The sequence below is a fragment of the Triturus cristatus genome, chromosome 4_2 (assembly GCF_964204655.1).
Source record: "Triturus cristatus chromosome 4_2, aTriCri1.1, whole genome shotgun sequence".
Classification (NCBI taxonomy): Eukaryota; Metazoa; Chordata; class Amphibia; order Caudata; family Salamandridae; genus Triturus; species Triturus cristatus.
Genome location: NC_140586.1, coordinates 701,430,437 through 701,448,079, shown reverse-complemented (window position 1 = coordinate 701,448,079; position 17,643 = coordinate 701,430,437). Strand labels below are relative to the sequence as shown.

At 47.0% G+C, this 17,643-nt stretch overlaps 1 long non-coding RNA gene across 1 annotated transcript; it reads right to left on the bottom strand.

Annotated features, from left to right (window-relative positions):
* Window positions 1-9,157: 9,157 nt before the first annotated feature.
* On the bottom strand, window positions 9,158-10,407 carry LOC146834919 (uncharacterized). Its single transcript, XR_014960669.1, has 5 exons — window positions 10,352-10,407; window positions 10,193-10,255; window positions 9,989-10,074; window positions 9,861-9,905; window positions 9,158-9,777 (listed from the first exon to the last, which is right to left on the bottom strand). It is a non-coding gene; the product is annotated as an uncharacterized LOC146834919 (long non-coding RNA).
* Between the last annotated feature and the right edge of the window lie 7,236 nt (window positions 10,408-17,643).

The following is a 17,643-nucleotide window of genomic DNA, read 5'->3' as shown; positions in this document are numbered from 1 at the left end:
TCAGTGAAGCATCTAGTATTATTGCAAGATCTTCCTCTACCTACATAGGCCATGGTTTCTAACTGTCCTGTGGGCAGTTCTAATTCCTCCTCCTCCTCGGTTTGTTCAGGTTCGTCTACTGCTAATCTTTCTTCGTGTATTCGTTCTATTTCTTTGCGGATCTTTCGGCACATAGCTACTATACATGATCGTTTATCATGTCTCCCCTCTGATATATTCTGACTCCATGTTGTAAGAATTTGCATTTCTTTCGGATTTATCCCTGGTCGGTCTTGATTTCTGATCACACAATTTATGAGGAAACGTAACAGTTCCCCCTGTATTTCCACTTTTTGGTACTCCATGGCTCTGTCAATACTTTCGGAATCTCGTCCTGACTGGACAAAGTGATATATATTTTCTAGGTGCGTAGTCATTCCTGGTAGCTTCCCTAAATATATAGCAGCTCTTCGGATACGTAATGATGCTAGCATCATTTCGTCCCCTTTTCCGGGCACCGGGTCATATCTACAATCTATTAGAAGTTCCTTGAGCGTGTTGGGAGTTACTAGTTTGGGCGTACGTTGGTGAGCTAATTCTTGAAAGGAAAGTTTATTTACTCTGGGTGGCGTAGAAAAAATGTTTGATGCCCCTCCGGTAGCCCCACCTGGGGTGCTGGATGTGAAAGGATTCGTCGAACGTGATATAGCAACTATAGGTGTGGATACAGATGTCGAAGCAGATGTGCTTGCCTGAACTTGTGTCGGAGTTTGCTGTTGCGGAGGTACAGACGGAAGAGGGTCTTGGCGTTGAACCCCCTCTGCAGGCGGTCTATGTGGCGCAGCATTAGTATACTCGGGAGCTGCGTCGTCTAAATAAGAGGAAAGAAAAACATCTTCTGCGGTTCTGGGATGTCCTTTGAGATGTACCTTTATCGGAAACAATGGGGGTGGCAAGTCTTTTGGTATCTCCGGCGTAGCCTTAGGTAATCCTTCGGCCAGGAGAGGATACATACCATTCATAAGGGCATTTCGTTGTCTGTCTACTTGTTCTGTTTTTACTCGAGTACCTTCTTCAATTAATATATTTTCTCGAACTTTATTTGAATTCTCCTTACTCTTCTCTTCCTGTCTACGTGCTTTTTCCGTACGTCTATACGATTCTTTACGCCATAATTCAATGGCGTCTTTCTGTGATTGTCTAGCTTTCTTTTTCCATAATTCTTCCTCTACTTTCACGATGCAATCTGCATCCCAGGTCCCAGCTGCGGGCCACCTCTGACTTTCTGGTAATTCCTTGGTGTAGTCTACCCATAAATCAAGAAATAATATGGCGTCTAGGCCATGTTTATGATACATAAAGTACCCTGGAGTGTCCCTAGGAGGAATGGGAACAGCTTCTTCGAGTACCCCTTTTCTAGTTTTTATCTGTCTTAATTTCGAAAAGAGCGGCATTTTTTTGAGAACTGATCTGATCTGATACCTAATTTTGAACACGTTTAATACAACGAAACACAATAATGAACAGTCATTCACACCACAATATGCAGAACATATTTAAAACATTTAACATTTAATGAACAGCAATGATGGCCGTTCACTAAGCATAATACTCGATACTAACTAGATAATTCTGACTTCATATACTAGACATACTTGATATACTGCTAAACAGTACAGATACACTGCTGAAACAGTGCAGACCGGATTTGTGTACCCAAACCCGTCTTGACCGGCACAACCTATGTGCACGTCAGAACGCCTCCCCGATAATGGTACTCACCGGGTAGCTCGGAACGGAAGGCCTCGGAACTGAACTGAACTGGACTCGGACCGGACTGGACTCGACTCGATACTTCGGAACTTCGGAACTTCGGAACTGGTGGGCCTCTGTATACCTCGGATCTTGCTCTCTCAGCTAGGCTCTGGTCGGGATACTTCGCACTTCTCACCGCCTCGTCTGGGTGTTGATCGCAGCCTCAGTTACCCCCGCTCGGCAGGAGGGAGATACAGGAAATCCTGTGGGTACGCGTTGTTGTCCGTCCAGCTGTGACAGGAGACCGGGCCTGCAACGCACCGCCGGCGCGTGAGATGAGAAAGTGTCCCTGTTCGGGCGCCATTTATGTGGTAAATAATTTAATTACCGGAACTTAATTTGATGCGGAAAATCTATAACAATAGCTCAGTAAAATAAGAGGCAGAATCCGTGGTATTAGAGGTTCGGAACGGGCTTTATTCCAGAATCAATTTAAATCGATGAGCTCCATATTCCATCACCACGAAGGTTCAGGAAGTGAAGACCAACTTTATTGACAGGTAATCATTTTTATACAATAGGCATTACAGTGAAACAAATGCAGGAGGCGTAACAGTTGATAGTAAAGATAAGAACATACATGCGTCACTAAAGTAGGTGTAACTGGGTGTAGCTTAAAGAACGTCATCAGGTATGATGTCATAATAGGGTGGTTCCATGAAAGAATTTCGCAATGTCAGCAGAAATACTTGGCAGAAATGCGTGCGCAGCAGCATGACGTGTGATTGACGTGCAACTAGGGGGTGAAGGGGACTTGACATTTAGCTCTACATGTGGCGACAGAAGTCTGGAGGGTCAAGTCAACCTAATCCCAAATCATATCTAACATCCTATGTTTAGAGAACTATGTTATCCAAAAGAGAGGTCTCTTAGAGTAGAATCTTATTCTATACTGACTATACTGACTGTTAATGCGTGTACAAGCGTCTAAGTGTCTACACTAGATGCGAGGGCCGAAATCTTTCATAGTAACAGGGCTATGAATTACTTGCATAAAGACAGAGAAGCCGGGCCTTTTGCTCGGTAGCTGGAAGAATGTTTACTTAAACTACTAGACAGGAATGCATTGGATAGGGAGCGGAGCAAAGCAGATAATCTTGAAGGTGAAATACAGTTTTTGGCAGGCAACAGGCTGGAGTCAGGCACCGTTGGCCGCGCAGGGAGTAGGACAAAGTTCATGGGTACAGATGCGAGCTCAAACTAGAGCTTTCAGAGGCAGAAGGCAGAAAAGACTTGATGGCAGAATCAGGGCCTACTTGCCTGGACTGTAAAATGGCATAAGTGAACCATATAAAGCTGGTGGCCTTTCATACTTAGGAATGGAATATCCAGCCCATTCATGGCGGATCTGAAAGAGGACATGTTGGCGGTGGACGCACATGTGTTTGCGTCTTCATAACTGGAACTGGAGGGAACATACATGTACTTGTGATTTATACATGAAACCGTTGGGGTCCAAGATAGGGGACATAACTGACCAGAAAAATCCATATTTCCACACAGTCTGGAACACAGCTATTCAGCCGACATCCCGGAGGTTCGGCAGCCAATTAAGTGCAACACATGGAAGCGTCCATAGCTCTGGTACAGGAAAAAAAACAAAGGTTCCGTTTTTTAAACAACCTAAAATAAATAACACAAGCAAGGCAGTATACACAATAAACTCGTGCCAGTTCCAATGGGGGCGCGGCCCCATTCCCAAAATCAGAACAAAGCCACCGGTCGGGTGGATGAGGGAGAAGCAGAGGCGCTAACATTCTAGCATACAGTCATCATGAAAATCCCAAGTTGGAAGTGAAGCTAGGGGGAAAGTTGCTCCTCTAACGGTTCAGTGGCCGGGGGCAGACATATATCACCCCTATACTGGTTCCATCGTCCCCATATCTTGTGCCATTTCTTAGGCCGCCCCCGGGCACTATACACCGTTTTCTCCCTAAACATGCTCCAGTCCATATTATCCATCCATGCATCCATAGCGGGAGGTCTCTGAGAGCCCCACAGTCGCGCAATATCACGCTTCGCCACCATATTTCCTAGGGTCACCCATTGAGTCTGCGCCGCGTCATAGTCAGTAGGACCCCAGACATTCAAAAGACAGCGCCGTGCCTCTGGCAGCAGTGCAATACCCGTGACCTCCTGCATCACTACATGAATTTGCTTCCAGAACTCCGCGATCACACCACATTCCCATATGATATGTAGAAAGGTGCCCACCATCCCACAGCCCCTCTTACATAAGCCATCCTCGGAGAAACCCATATGAATCAGTCAGGGCCCTGTGACGTAGACTCTATGAAGTATCTTAAGCTGGACCAGCCTTAGTCTTGCGGGGATCGCGACCTCCTTGGGAGAGGAGATGGCGTACTGCCAGTCCTCATCATCCAGTTCAAGGCCGTCCCCAGTCCACTGATCACGCACCCCTAGGAGGAGGTCAGTCCGGACATTAACGAGCTTCTTATAAATTAAGGAGATTGTACTCTCCGGCACATGGCCATCCAGGATCCGATCTTCCAAGGGAGAGGACTCAGGCACCGTCTCCCCCTCGACGAGAACGGACCGCAGAGCATGGCGTACCTGTGCATACCGGAAATATTCCGTACCCTCCAGAGCGTACTCCGTCCGTAGCTCGTCAAACGATTTAACTCGCCCCTTAGCCAGCAGGTCCCCCACCCTGGATATCCCGATCAGATCCCATTTCTCGAATCCCTTCGTGTGCCAAAGTTTCCCCAACATATCGGAGTCAAACAGCGGAGTGGAGAGGGTGAGCCTATCCTTCCAACCCAGCGAGTTCGTAACCGCCTTCCACACGTGCACCGCCACCTTGGTTGGCCCCGTGAGGGACCCATCCGTTGACCTGGAGTAGAGTGCTCTAAAGTAATTACCCCCGCGCAGCAACCACCGGTCCATAGCGAAGCCGGGGCTCAGCGCCGGACCGTAGACTCCGTGGTTGATCGCACTCAACTGAGAGGCCCAATAGTATCTTCTGATATCAGGAAGCGCGATACCCCCATCGTACCATGGAAGGGTCAGCTTTGCAATAGCTATACGCGGACGGCCATCCCACAGCAACGAGCGCTGGAGGCTCTCAACCTCCCGAAAATAGCTGGCCGGGACCAGCTCCAGGGTATTCTGCAGGGCATAGAGAAAACGGGGAAGAGACATCATTTTGAACAGCGCGGCACGGCCAAGGAGGGAAAGCGGCAGCCGCTGCCAGCCCGCCACATCCCGCCGCAGGCGCGTCAACGGAGGGAGCAGGTTTCTCTCATATCGAACAGTTGGATCGGTGGAGATATAGATCCCCAGATACAAAAAACCTTCCCGGGCGATCTGGATCAAGCAATTCCGCGGGAGAACAGGGACGTCTCCACTCAGGGCATACAGGTACGACTTCCCCCAGTTAATGGTGAGACCCGAGTTCCTACCAAAAGAAGTCAAAATGTCACAGACAACTATGAGAGACTTCCTGGGTGAAGTGAGGTATAGCAAAATGTCGTCGGCATAAAGAGAAATGCGGTCCTCATGGTCTGGTGACCATCGGATCCCCCTTATATCCGGGTGCCATCGTATCCAGGCCGCCAGCGGTTCAAGAGTGAGAGCAAACAACAACGGCGACAGGGGACAACCCTGCCTGGTGCCCCTCCCCAGCTCGAACGGACGGGACGCCCTACCATTGACCGCGACTTTAGCCAGGGGTCCTTCATACAGCAGTCTCACCCAGCCAACAAAGCCAGGTCCAAAGCCGAATTTTGCAAGTGCGGCCCATAGATATGCCCACTCTACCGTGTCGAAAGCCATCGTGGCGTCAAGTGCTGCCAAAATGGTCGGCTCCCGCAGCGTCCCCGTCCTTGCAAGCACGCCGTGGATGCGCCTAAGGTTCAACGCGGTGTTACGGTGCGGGATAAAACCAGATTGGTCCGGGTGGATCAGGTCCCCGATCACCCTGATCAAACGGTTGGCCAGTATTTTAGCGAGGATTTTCGGCTCGGCATTAAGTAGCGAGATCGGCCTATATGAGCTGCACTTATTCCTGGGCTTGCCATCTTTGTGTATGACCACAATTGTCGCCAGGCGTTGGTCGAATGGAAGGCATCCCGTCTCCCGCGCCTCTACAAACATAGCTCGCAGATGTGGAGCGATCTTGTCCGGCCGGAGTTTATAGAACTCAATTGGCAGGCCATTCGGGCCCGAGGCCTTGCCCGGGCGCAGTGAACGGATAGCACCCGCGACTTCGTCAGCTGTGATGTCACCATCTAGATCTTCCCTGTCTATGTCAGAGAGGCAAAGCAGAGCAAGATCGCGCAGAAGTTCACACGAGTCCTCCACCGGCCTGTCCGACACAGAGGTATAGACCGTGCGGAAATAATCTGCGAAGCACTGGACTATGCCATCCGGCTCAGTGACAATAACGCCACCCTCTGTTACTAGATCCGGCACCACACGATTGACCTGCTCCTTTTTATCCAGCCACGCTATTAATTTCCCGGCCTTGTCCCCGACGTCGTACAACCGCCCCTGCTGCTCCCTACTCAGGGCTTTGGCCGCATCCGTCACCAGGGCCTTATACTCCGACTGCTTAAGGTTCAATTTATGCAGCGCTGCTGCCGTGACCTCCTCCTCCAAAACCAACTCTAGAGCCGCCATCTCCGCCTCGATCTGAGCGACCTCCGCATCCCGCCGAAGTTTGGCTGCCGCTATCAAGGAGAGGGCCTCTCCTCTCAGCACAGTTTTAAACGCTTCCCACAAAGACACCGCAGACGTGACCAAGCCTAGATTTTCCTGGAAATAGCGATCGACCGCCTTCAGCACCGCACTACGAGTCTTAGGGTCACGGAGATACCAGGGGTTAATCGGAGCCACCCTGCCCCCCACTCCTCTACCAACATCCATACATATCCACACCGGCGAATGGTCAGAGATACCCCTAGCCATGTGCCTAGCCTCGGACACAAAGGAGGCGTGTGCAGCCAAGGTAAGCACATAATCAATTCTAGAGAGACTGCCATGCGCCCCGGAGTGGAAAGTGTACTGCCGCTGTGTGGGATGCAGCAGTCTCCAACAATCAACCAGACCAAGGGTATCAACAAAGTCTGGAAGCCATTTCTGCGCCCCCCCAGAGCTTCTTGGCGGGTGTCTGTCAAGCAATCCGGAGCCAACCGCATTAAAGTCACCACCAACCACCAACATTCCCTCTGGGAGATCCAACAGAGCCCTCCCCAGGTCCGCAAAGGTGGAGCGCAGGAGGGACATAAACCGACACCAGGACCAGCGTCCTGCCCTCCCACCTCCCCGCCACAGCCGCAAATCGTCCCCTATCATCAACAGTAGTGGAGTCAACCTCAAACGGCAGCGAGGCCCTGACAAGTATTCCAGCCCCTCTAGAGCCCGAGGAAAACCCCGAGTGTGCGACAAATTTGTAGCCCTTCCTGTTGAGTGCGTAGCACGTGTTACCTATCAAGTGCGTCTCTTGCAATAAAACTATATCAGGGGAGCATCGCTTCAGAAATTGCAGGACAATCCCTCGCTTAATACGATCCCCTAAGCCGTTAACATTCCAACTGAGTATCTTTAAGCCCCTACCCCCCATCCCGAAATGTAAGGAGACCTCCACTCCCCCCGTAGAACCGCACTCGAGCAACAGAAGCTTGCATCACTACGCCTTGCAAAACAAAAAACAACAACATCCACTTCAACAACCCCATTCCACCCCCCACCCTGCTCCCCTGCGTAAGCTCAAAAAGCCCCCCCAACTTGCAGTGTGCCTGTCGCCCCATTCAAAGACTAATCTACAAAAAGAACCCCAGAGGAGGAAAAAAGCTCCCTTCCTACCCCCGCCACCCCCCCGGGCTACCACCCTCCCGGAGGAACCGAAGACTGTGAGTCACTGTCCTGAACAAAATCAAAGTGATCTAGCACCCGATTCCTCGCTCATTGTTCATCACGGCCACCTTCTGCTCCACCGGCATGTTCCCCGCTAGTCCGTCGTTGGGGCAATGTGTCCAGCCAGTCTCCGACCATGTCCGGAGATTCAAAAAAGAAAGTCCGCTCTTCATACACCACACGCAACCTGGCCGGGAAAAGCATGGCGTACTTCAGTCCCCTCTCTCTTAGCCTTCTCTTAACCGCCAGGAAGCTTTGCCGTTGCTTCTGCACCATCTGGGTAAAGTCCGGATAAAAACTCACTGTGGTGTTCTGAAAAGTCATCGGGCCGGACACTCGTGATGCTTGTAGAATGGCGTCGCGGTCCCTGAAATTAAAGATCCTGGCGACAATCGGTCTCGGAGGGGCCCCCACCTTGGGCCTCCCACCAGGGACTCTGTGGGCCCTTTCAACAGTAAAGAACTTACTGAGGCCTTTGGGCGCCAGATGGTTCACCACCAAGTCCTCCACGAACAGGTCCACCGACTGTTTTTCCGAGTTTTCCGGGACCCCAATAATGCGCACGTTATTGCGCCGTGCCCGGCCTTCAAACTCCTCCAGCCGTCGGGCAAAGTGGTCATTTGCGGTCCTCAAGGTACGGACTTCCAGCTGCAGGTCAGAGACATCTCCCATGAGGCCAGAGGTTTTAAGGTCCAAGGACTGAACCCGCTCATTAGTTTTCCCCAGGTCTGCCCGAATCAAGTTGACGTCAATCGAGATTGTGTCCACTTTATGTGCCAGGGTCTCAAATTGCTGCCCGATAGAGGACTGCATCCCCTCGATGGCCCCCATGATATCCTGAAAGGTTAGTTCCGTGACGGGGGGCAAACCGTCTTTCGAGGCTTCCAGTGTCCGTCCCGATCTGCCCGGTGACCCCTTCTGCTGGGCATAGCGGTCCATGTTGTTGGTTTGGGTGTATCCTCCCCGCCTGGTATTCTTGGGCTTCTGTTTTTCGGCTTCCGATTTGGTCGACATCGTGATCTGCCGCGGAAACAGTCTCCTTGCCCATCCAGAGAAGACGACCATGCAACAAGTGACCGTCGCGACTCACTCCCAGGCCAGGGCGCGATGAAGACAGGAAAGCGAAAGCGAAAGCGAAAGTGATGACACCGTCCTCCCGACGGCTCGCCCCTCACACGGCCGCTGTTGTTCAATTAGTGCTCGGGCACTGTGCCAGCGCAAGCCCCGGGCATCTTCCGGGGAGTAGGCCGCAAACTTCCATGTAGCACAACTTCGGCCTCCGGTGAGCGATTTCAGTCCGGACAGCGACGATCACCTCAGCAACGGCTCGCCTCCAATATTCCGGGTGTTAAAAACAGGATGCTGCACAGGATATTTGCCGGAGGGAGCGAGGGTCTCGGGAGCTCTGAGCTCACGCGGCCATCTTGATCACGCGCTAGGCTGCTCCCAATTGATCTATTATTAGTGTAAAGGAAACAGTGGTCCTAGACAAAAGTATTTTCTTCCAATCAATGACAGAAAATTAGCACGGCTTACGGAAGAGATTACATTTTCTGGTAGAAAGAGTATGTATTACATAAGCAAATTCCACATTGGTGAATTATTTAAAGGAAAAGGCACCTAAGGAGCAGCTTGATTCTTACACATTGGTTTATTTAAGGACAAATCCTATGCAATCAATGAAGAACAAACAAACAAAAGAGCATAATGTCAAGCATGTAATGTTCAGAAGGTTACTTGCAAGGAAGGAAAGAGAAGTGAGTTGGTGCTCAAGTGAGAGGGAAAGGATAGATGAAGATCATCAAAGACATTTATAAAAAAGCAGTTCAAATTCCTTGATATGTATGGGATCTGGCTCTGGTTTCCAATATGGCCAGTAACCCTAATGTAGTGGGCCTGCCCCAAGATTAGATTCACAATACACGTTTCAAAAATTATTATTCAGTCAGATGCACAGCGAAATTTCATCTGTGATTTGGGGTAGAGGATGGGGGGTTACATATAGAGTGCAGGGCTGATTGGTAGATGTCGACGTTTCGACCCTGGTGCAAAAGGGTGAGTGTACTCCTCTGCTGTGCGTCTTCCTCAGGACAGGGGGATGGGGACCTAGGGAGTAACCATATAATCAATATTGGCACCTAATCCAAAAAACAAAATTAAAATGGCGACTAGCCGCCATAGGTACTGACCTATGTAAATCGTGTCATATACGATGCCCCCAGAAGGTGGGTAATCTATTGAATGTGCAATCATGAGTCTCTAATAGGATCAAAGTCATGAGTCAAGGAATATATACAATTAGGATTGACGCACTCACCCGAATTAGCAGTAGTGCGATAAAGTCAAAGATATTGATCCCAGTCAAGCCGTACTGGGACAAAAAGGGAATAAATCCCTGGAGTTCTAAAAAACATAAAACCAACATGGCTACAAAGTCAAGACTAGTGAAACTCCAAACACCCTTACATTAACTTCAAACTATGTGCGCTGACATCAACACACAAAAAACAGCCAAACTCACCCGCTGTCTGAAAAGCGTGGCGAGAGAACTCCAATCTTTATTGTGACCGGGAATAAATTGCTCCTGAAAAAGAGATCGAAGGCACAAAGTGAATCATTGTACCCGGCTCAAAACCTAAACCCCCAGAGCAGGATAATCGGTGTAGAAGGGCAGTGTTACCTCAGAAAATCCTATGTGGAGCACATCCGCCTCCGTCCGTGTCTCCGACAGACAAGGACGTTCCGCATTCTGTCTGGGCTATTTAAAGCCGAAAAACGCTGAAGCTACACGTGTACGTAGCCAGCAGGCGCGCGCTGTATCACATAACGTGTAGCAATCTACATCGGGGAAAGACTAAATTCCTGAGTGACCGGCCGAGCTCGTCGATGATAAAAAACAGTCTCACAGGGGCATGTAGGAATATATCCAAAGGAACAATGATTGAAATTGGACAATATATAAGTGAACATCACAAGGCAAAGTGTTACATATGTACAATGAATTGAATACAATACATACATAATAAATCCAAGAGCCGACGTAGATCATTGACAGCGTTCGTGTGCACAGTACAATGTTTATTATCCACCTATGTGATTATAGAAAAGTGCAGTAAGTGTGTGTGAGTGCAGCGCATATCGCATGCTATGACCACACGCACTTCATCTTAAGTTATACACAGTTGTACAAGGAAAAATGTAATGAGATACATTGTAGAGGCACAAGTCTTAAAGAAACATTGTAGTGGCACAGTTGTCATTGTAAAAGGGGATAAAATATTTACACAATCAAGTACACATATCATGTAATAGACTAAATTAGCCTTTGTTTAATGAGGCGATTTGTCTAGTAATTTCCTAATATTCGTTCAGGCCCTTGTGTACGGTATAAAAAATGTGTATCCACTTATACTCCCTAGTGTTTAAAAGGTTGGTGAAATTACCTCCACGTGGGTTAATAGTTACCTTTTCAATTACCCACCACCTCAGACTCTCAGCCGAGTGTCCGAAGGTTTTCAAAATGTTCCAATAGAGGTGCACCCTGGACCTTGCACCATATCCTGCTGCAATGCTGAAATGTTCTCAGATATCATGAGGGAAAGAAACCTATGAGATGCAGCTGATGCAATAAAGTCCTCTCTTCCTCCTTATGGCTTGGAGCAAGCATCAACTATGCATGCCTCGCCCTCCTGGGAATGCTGTCTTGGTGGCAAATGTTATGTTCTTTGTTAAGTTATGCAACAAAACGGCAATAAACAGACATTAAAAAAATATATGTATGCCATACCAGTTCCCTTCTCAGTTTCTTCATGTTTACCATCTTTTCTGCGGAAACAAGTTGATTTATACTTTAGGACCTTTCTAGGCTGAACTAATACCGCAATTTCTGAGTCAAGTAAGTATTAAAATAATGAAATAGACAAACATTTTCCAAGTTAACCATGAACTGCATTACAAGCTTCATTTTATGATACTCCAGAGACCATATGCCTGCCTGTGTCAACTCACCCCCTCACCTTTGTAGTGTTTGGTTTATTTAAGATGTACACTTAATTACCCCAAAGCTTAAAGATCTGGCAAAGGGGAGCAGTCTGTGGCTGCCAGAAACGCTAGAAGTTATTACCCTAGGATAGCCATATGCTCCCTGTCCATGTACTCTTTACCAAAGAAATATAAACCTAGCTTTGAAGACAAGCAGTCCCTGCCATCTAGTTTGTCAAAATGCCTTTTCTCTGCTCCCACTTTGATTGTTCTCTGGAGATTAGTCAACCTAGATGTTGACCTCATCTTTCTATTAATGTCCTTGATTGACTCAGTGATTGATCACGTGAAAAAACAAGCTTACTTGTGAATGATTCAGAAGGAACCCTTGTTTATTTATACTAATCACTTTATCCATGTTCCTATGGATGCCATGTTGCCTCTCGTTTGTTTTCCTAGTATAATAATACCCATTTTAAATTAAGCACCAACAGAACATAACTAAATGAACATGCTTTGGAGGTCAGTAGTAGTTGTACACCATTTTAAGTAAGGCACATTTCAAGCACTTGAATATTCCCGCCCATGCGCAGGGACCCTGGAAAATATATAAAAATTGTATATGAAAATATATTACCTACTGGCAGTCGCCAGTAGGTAGTTATAGTTAGGACCTATTTTCCATAGGAGATCCGCAACATTCTATTTGGAATAACGTTGGCGTCGATTGATGAATCTTCGCGAAAGTTTCCAAACTTTTGGCCAGCTCCGGTCTGCTCCTATCCTGAAAATTTCACGGTGATTCATCAAGCGGGGGCCGAGAAAAAAGGGGGGTCCCAAAACACGTTTTCCCCGTGCATTTTCCCATAGGACCTGTTGACGCAGCTACAGCCCGAAGTGCTGAACGGAATTACACCAAATTTGGCAAAGAGGTAGTCCTCAGTTCAGACTCGTGCCTATTGCTTAAATGGTGTAAATCCGTTCAGTAGTTCCTGAGAAAATCAAAAGTAAAATCACATATATATCTGGGTGGAGCCTAACCACACATCTCATCGTGAGATCTGATTGGCTGTCAGCACTTCATCCAAGAAGTGTTGCCAGCCATCTTGGGACCAATATACATGATATCACCTCATTAAAAAGCATTGCAGTTAATGGAAGGTTTTAAGACTTTAGTTACATTATAAATTATTTGTTGATGGTACCATACTCATTTTAGGAATTGTGGTGTGTTCTAAGGTGATTTTACCATGTGAAAAAGCCTTCTGCTGTGATATCATGAATCATGTTTGAGAGAAAACTATTTTCTCATGCTTTTCCCACAGAGGTTTGGAAGGTGATCTATAAGCTAAACTGAGAGCATATTTTCTGTAAATTCTCATTATCTTTCTCACTCATGTGAGAATGAAGTCTGACATTCGCAGTAAAACAAGTACATCCAACAAGGGCAGAGACTGTCAGTTGATTCCTTTGTGTTCTACTGCAGCTATCCAGACTGTTCTAAAGAACAACTAGAGCGCAAACAGTCCTACTTATGACAAACATATGGCACACCTGAAGCCATCTTGGTTGGAATAAAGTGGTAACTCTTAAAACATTTAATTTAAAAAGGAACAAAATGAGGGGGTTCATTTTGCCATAGAAAGTATGATTAGTGCTGCACAAAGAAAAACTAGGGCACATTTTGAGTGACTTCTCAAATCCTCTTCTATTTCATTAAAAAATTCTGACATGCAGACTGAAACATGCACTTTCAATACCAGCAGCAGACTTCCCTGGTGAGCAGTAGCTTAACACACTTGATCTAATAAGCAACTAGAGTGCTAACATTCTGAATTTATGGCAAATGTGTGACATCTGAATGCCTTCTTGATGGAATCAAAGTAAAAAACTGAAAGTATTTCCTACTGAGGAGACTGTAGTAAATGAGGAAATTAGGAAACATCATAACAAATAAGTCTCCCAAAATGGCCACCAGAGACAAAAGAGCCCAAATGTAGCCCAAATATCACCCAGGTGTAGCCCAAGTATAGCCCAATGACAGAATGTCCCAGAGTGTTCTAACAAACAACTAGAGCGCTAACAGTCTTACTTATGACAAAAGTATGGCACACCTGAAGCCATCTTGATTGGAATAAAGTGGGTAACACTTAAAACATTTAACTTACAAAGGAACAAAATGAGGGGGTTCATTTTGCCATAGAAATTATGATTAGTGCTGCAGAAAGAAAAATTAGGGCACATTTTGACTTCTCAAATCCTCTTCTATTTCATAAAAAAATCCTGACATGCAGACTGAAACATGCACTTTGAATACCAGCAGCAGACTTCCCTGGTGAGCAGTAGCTTTACTACAGTGATCTAATGAGCAACTAGAGTGCTAACATTCAGAATTTATGGCAAATGTGTGACACATCTGAATGCCTTCTTGATGGAACCAAAGTAAAAAACTGAAAGTATTTCCTACTGAGGAGACTGCAGTAAATGAGAAAATTAGGAAACTTCATAACAAATAAATCTCCCAAGATGGCCACCAGAGACAAAAGAGCCCAAATGTAGCCCAAATATCACCCAGATGTAGCCCAAGTATAGCCCAATGACAGAATGTCCCAGAGTGTTCTTAAGAACAACTAGAGCGCTTACTGTCTTACTTATGACAAAAGTGTGGCACACCTGAAGCCATCTTAATTGGAATAAACTGTTAACACTTAAAACATTTAATTTAAAAGGGAACACAATGAGGGGGTTCATTTTGCCATAGATATTACGATTAGTGCTGAAGAAAGAAAAATTAGGGCACATTTTGAGTGACTTCTCAAATCCTCTTCTATGATATGCAGACTGAAACATGCACTTTTAATACCAGCAGCAGACTTCCGTGGTGAGCAGTAGCTTTACTACAGTGATCTAATGAGCAACTAGAGTGCTAACATTCAGAATTTATGGCAAATGTGTGACATATCTGAATACCTTCTTGATGGAATCAAAGTAAAAAACTGAAAGCATTTCCTACTGAGGAGACTGCTGTAAATGAGGAAATTAGGAAACTTCATAACAAATAAATCTCCCAAGATGGCCACCAGAGACAAAAGAGCCCAAATGCAGCACAAATATCACCCAGATGTAGCCCACATGTAGCCCAATGACAGAAGTGTGCAAAACACTTATTTTATTATGTATTTGCAGTTTTATATAGTGCAGACTTGTCAGGTATTGGAGTGCTTTACATGAACATTAGTTACATCACACAAGATCAAATTCATTTTGGTTGTAGACATGGGGAGATTAAGTGATTTGACCAGAATCACAGAATGTTGAGATGAAGCAGAAACTCCAACCTGGTTCCCCAGTTGCAAAGTCTGCAGCTGTGGAAGTAACACCACAACCTCTCCCCTAGGTGCAACATTTAATCAAGTGGTCAACTGGATAAAAAAACATAAAGATTACAAATAATTTAAAAGTTCTTTGTCGCTATTTGAAAACTCAGAAAATATGTCCTCATTTTAGTTTTTTAGAGCAGTAACCATAATTTTGATGCAAATAAGACCCTCTCATATATGTAATTTCTAAAGGAAATAATCTAGGTATTACAGTTTTGATTACATCAAGATGACTTCAGGCATTCCACACTTTTGTAATAAATATAGAATGTTAGCAATTTAGTTGTTCATTGGGATACTGTTGAGAGGCAGAGGCCAGGGGCACGGACTCTGAAAATGGAAAGCAGGTAGGAGAGTGCAGAGGCAACAATTTGACCACACTGGGCAGGCAGGAAGGGCAGTGGCAGCACAACAGACTTTGGAGGGCAGTGGAAAGGGGGGCAGGGGCAACAAACCAACAATACAGGACTGGCAAGAGAGGCTGTGGCAATATAATAGACCATTGTGGGCAGAAGGAAGAGGCAGTGGTAGTACAACCATACATGCCAACAGACCCGTTTCAGCCAGGAAACGTCCAATGTTTTTAAGCTCAAATGGGCTTTATTTGATCTGTCTCCTGTCTACAATCTCCTCTTTTTCAATGTAACTCAAAGGGGAAAATCAATACCACCGTTTTTTTTCAAAATCTCCCTCTTACCAAGTTCAAAATGTTCGCAAGTATGGTACATTGGATCATAGTAGGCAGGAGGAATTGGGGTAGGGACATGGACTCGGATAACAGAGGACAGGAGGGACATGGAGAGGTGCACCAAACTGACCCTACAGGGCAGGCATCAGGGTTTGCAGCAGCACAATACACCACACAGCGCATGCGGGACGGGAGTGCAGCACAACAAACCATACAAAGCAATAGGGAGGGGACAGGACAATGCACATGGACAACAGAGAACAGAGGGGAAAGAGGCAATGGTAGCTAGCTGACCATAATGGACAGACAGGAGAGAAAGCTGCAGCATAACAGACCATAAAGGGCAGGAGGGATGGATCAGGGGCATTACAATGGAACAGACAAGCCAGGAGGGAGGGAATAGGGGTCTGCACATGGAAACAGAGGGCTGGGGCAAGGGGGCAGGGCAGGAGCAGCAAGATGACCATGGAGGTCAGGCAGGATGGGCACTAGAAACAAGCAGCAATGAGAGCAACAATGAGACTATGATGGCATACACACAGGCCATGGAGGGAAGGTGGGAGGGGTCAGGGGCAGCTAGCTGACCACACAGGGATGGTGGGAGGGGCCATGGCAGCACAGAAGACCATGCATGGCAAGCGGGAGCACAATGGCACAATGGCTATGATGGGCAAGAAGGAGGGTGCAGGGGCATGCACAAAGGACCATGGAGGATAGAAGGGAGGGTCAGGACCTGGGCACAGACAAGAGAGTTCAGGGGAAGGGGCCTCACAACAGACCGCGCGGGGCAGGCAGGAGGAGTAGTTGCAGCACAACAGACCAGGGAGGGCAGAAGGGTGTGGCAGTAAAATGGACCATGGAGGACAGGAGGAAGGGGATAGGGGCATGGCATGTGGACAGGGAGGGTGGAGGTGGCAGGGACAGGTTACAGTCATCTGACAATGCTAGGCAGGTGGGAGGGGAGTGGCAGCTCAACAGAACACTCAGAGTAGATAGGAGTGGCAGGTCCATGGAACATGGTGGGCAAAAAGGATGGAGCAGGGGCATGCACAAAGACATCAGAGGGCAGGGGGAAGGAGAATAGGGGCAGCAAGCTAAGCACAGAGGCTAAGCAGGAGGTCAATGATGGGCCATAGCATTGGGCAATGGAGGGCAGGAGGAGTGGACTGGTACATCATGCTAAATGGAGGGCAGTGGCATCACATCAGACCATGCAGGGCAGGAGGGAGGAGGCTAGTCCATGGATTCAGACAACAGAGGATAGGGAGGAGGTGGATGGGGCAGCAAGCTAACTGTTCAGAGAAGGTGGGTATTAGGAACTTTATTGTTTTTAAAATGTGTGTCTGTGCGAACTACTTAAAATATGAACAAGCATGCAGCATAATCTCACTTTTATTCAAGAAGAAGAGGACGTTTGTGACTGTGACTCCGGGCTCACTTGGCAGAAACACCCCCTGACCCTCCACCCCCCATTGCAAAATGTAATGCCCGTGAAAAGGGTAGGTGGACGCAGTGTTATATAGTCCTGAGAGCACGATTGAAAATGAAAACTAGATATAGTATATGGTATAAACTATGCACCAAAAAGTGTGATATAAGATGAACCAGGGCGTGAAATATAATATGCAATACATTGTGCGCAATGACAGATTCATTGGAGAGCGTTGGATAGCACAGGCACTAGCGCGTGCTATGCGATATGCGCCTTGGAGTGTAATATGCACAGGGCAGTGTTGTGTAACCTAACTAGTCTCTAAAGTTGTAATATAAAATATGTGCTGGGGAGTGTAACGTTGCATATGCACTGTGACAAAGATATGGATCCCAGATTGTAATATGTATGGCATAGTGCTGTGCGTTATAACATAGGCATCGAGGAAGGCACGTTAGATGGGGCAATATAACCCGTGCGAAGGCAAGTGT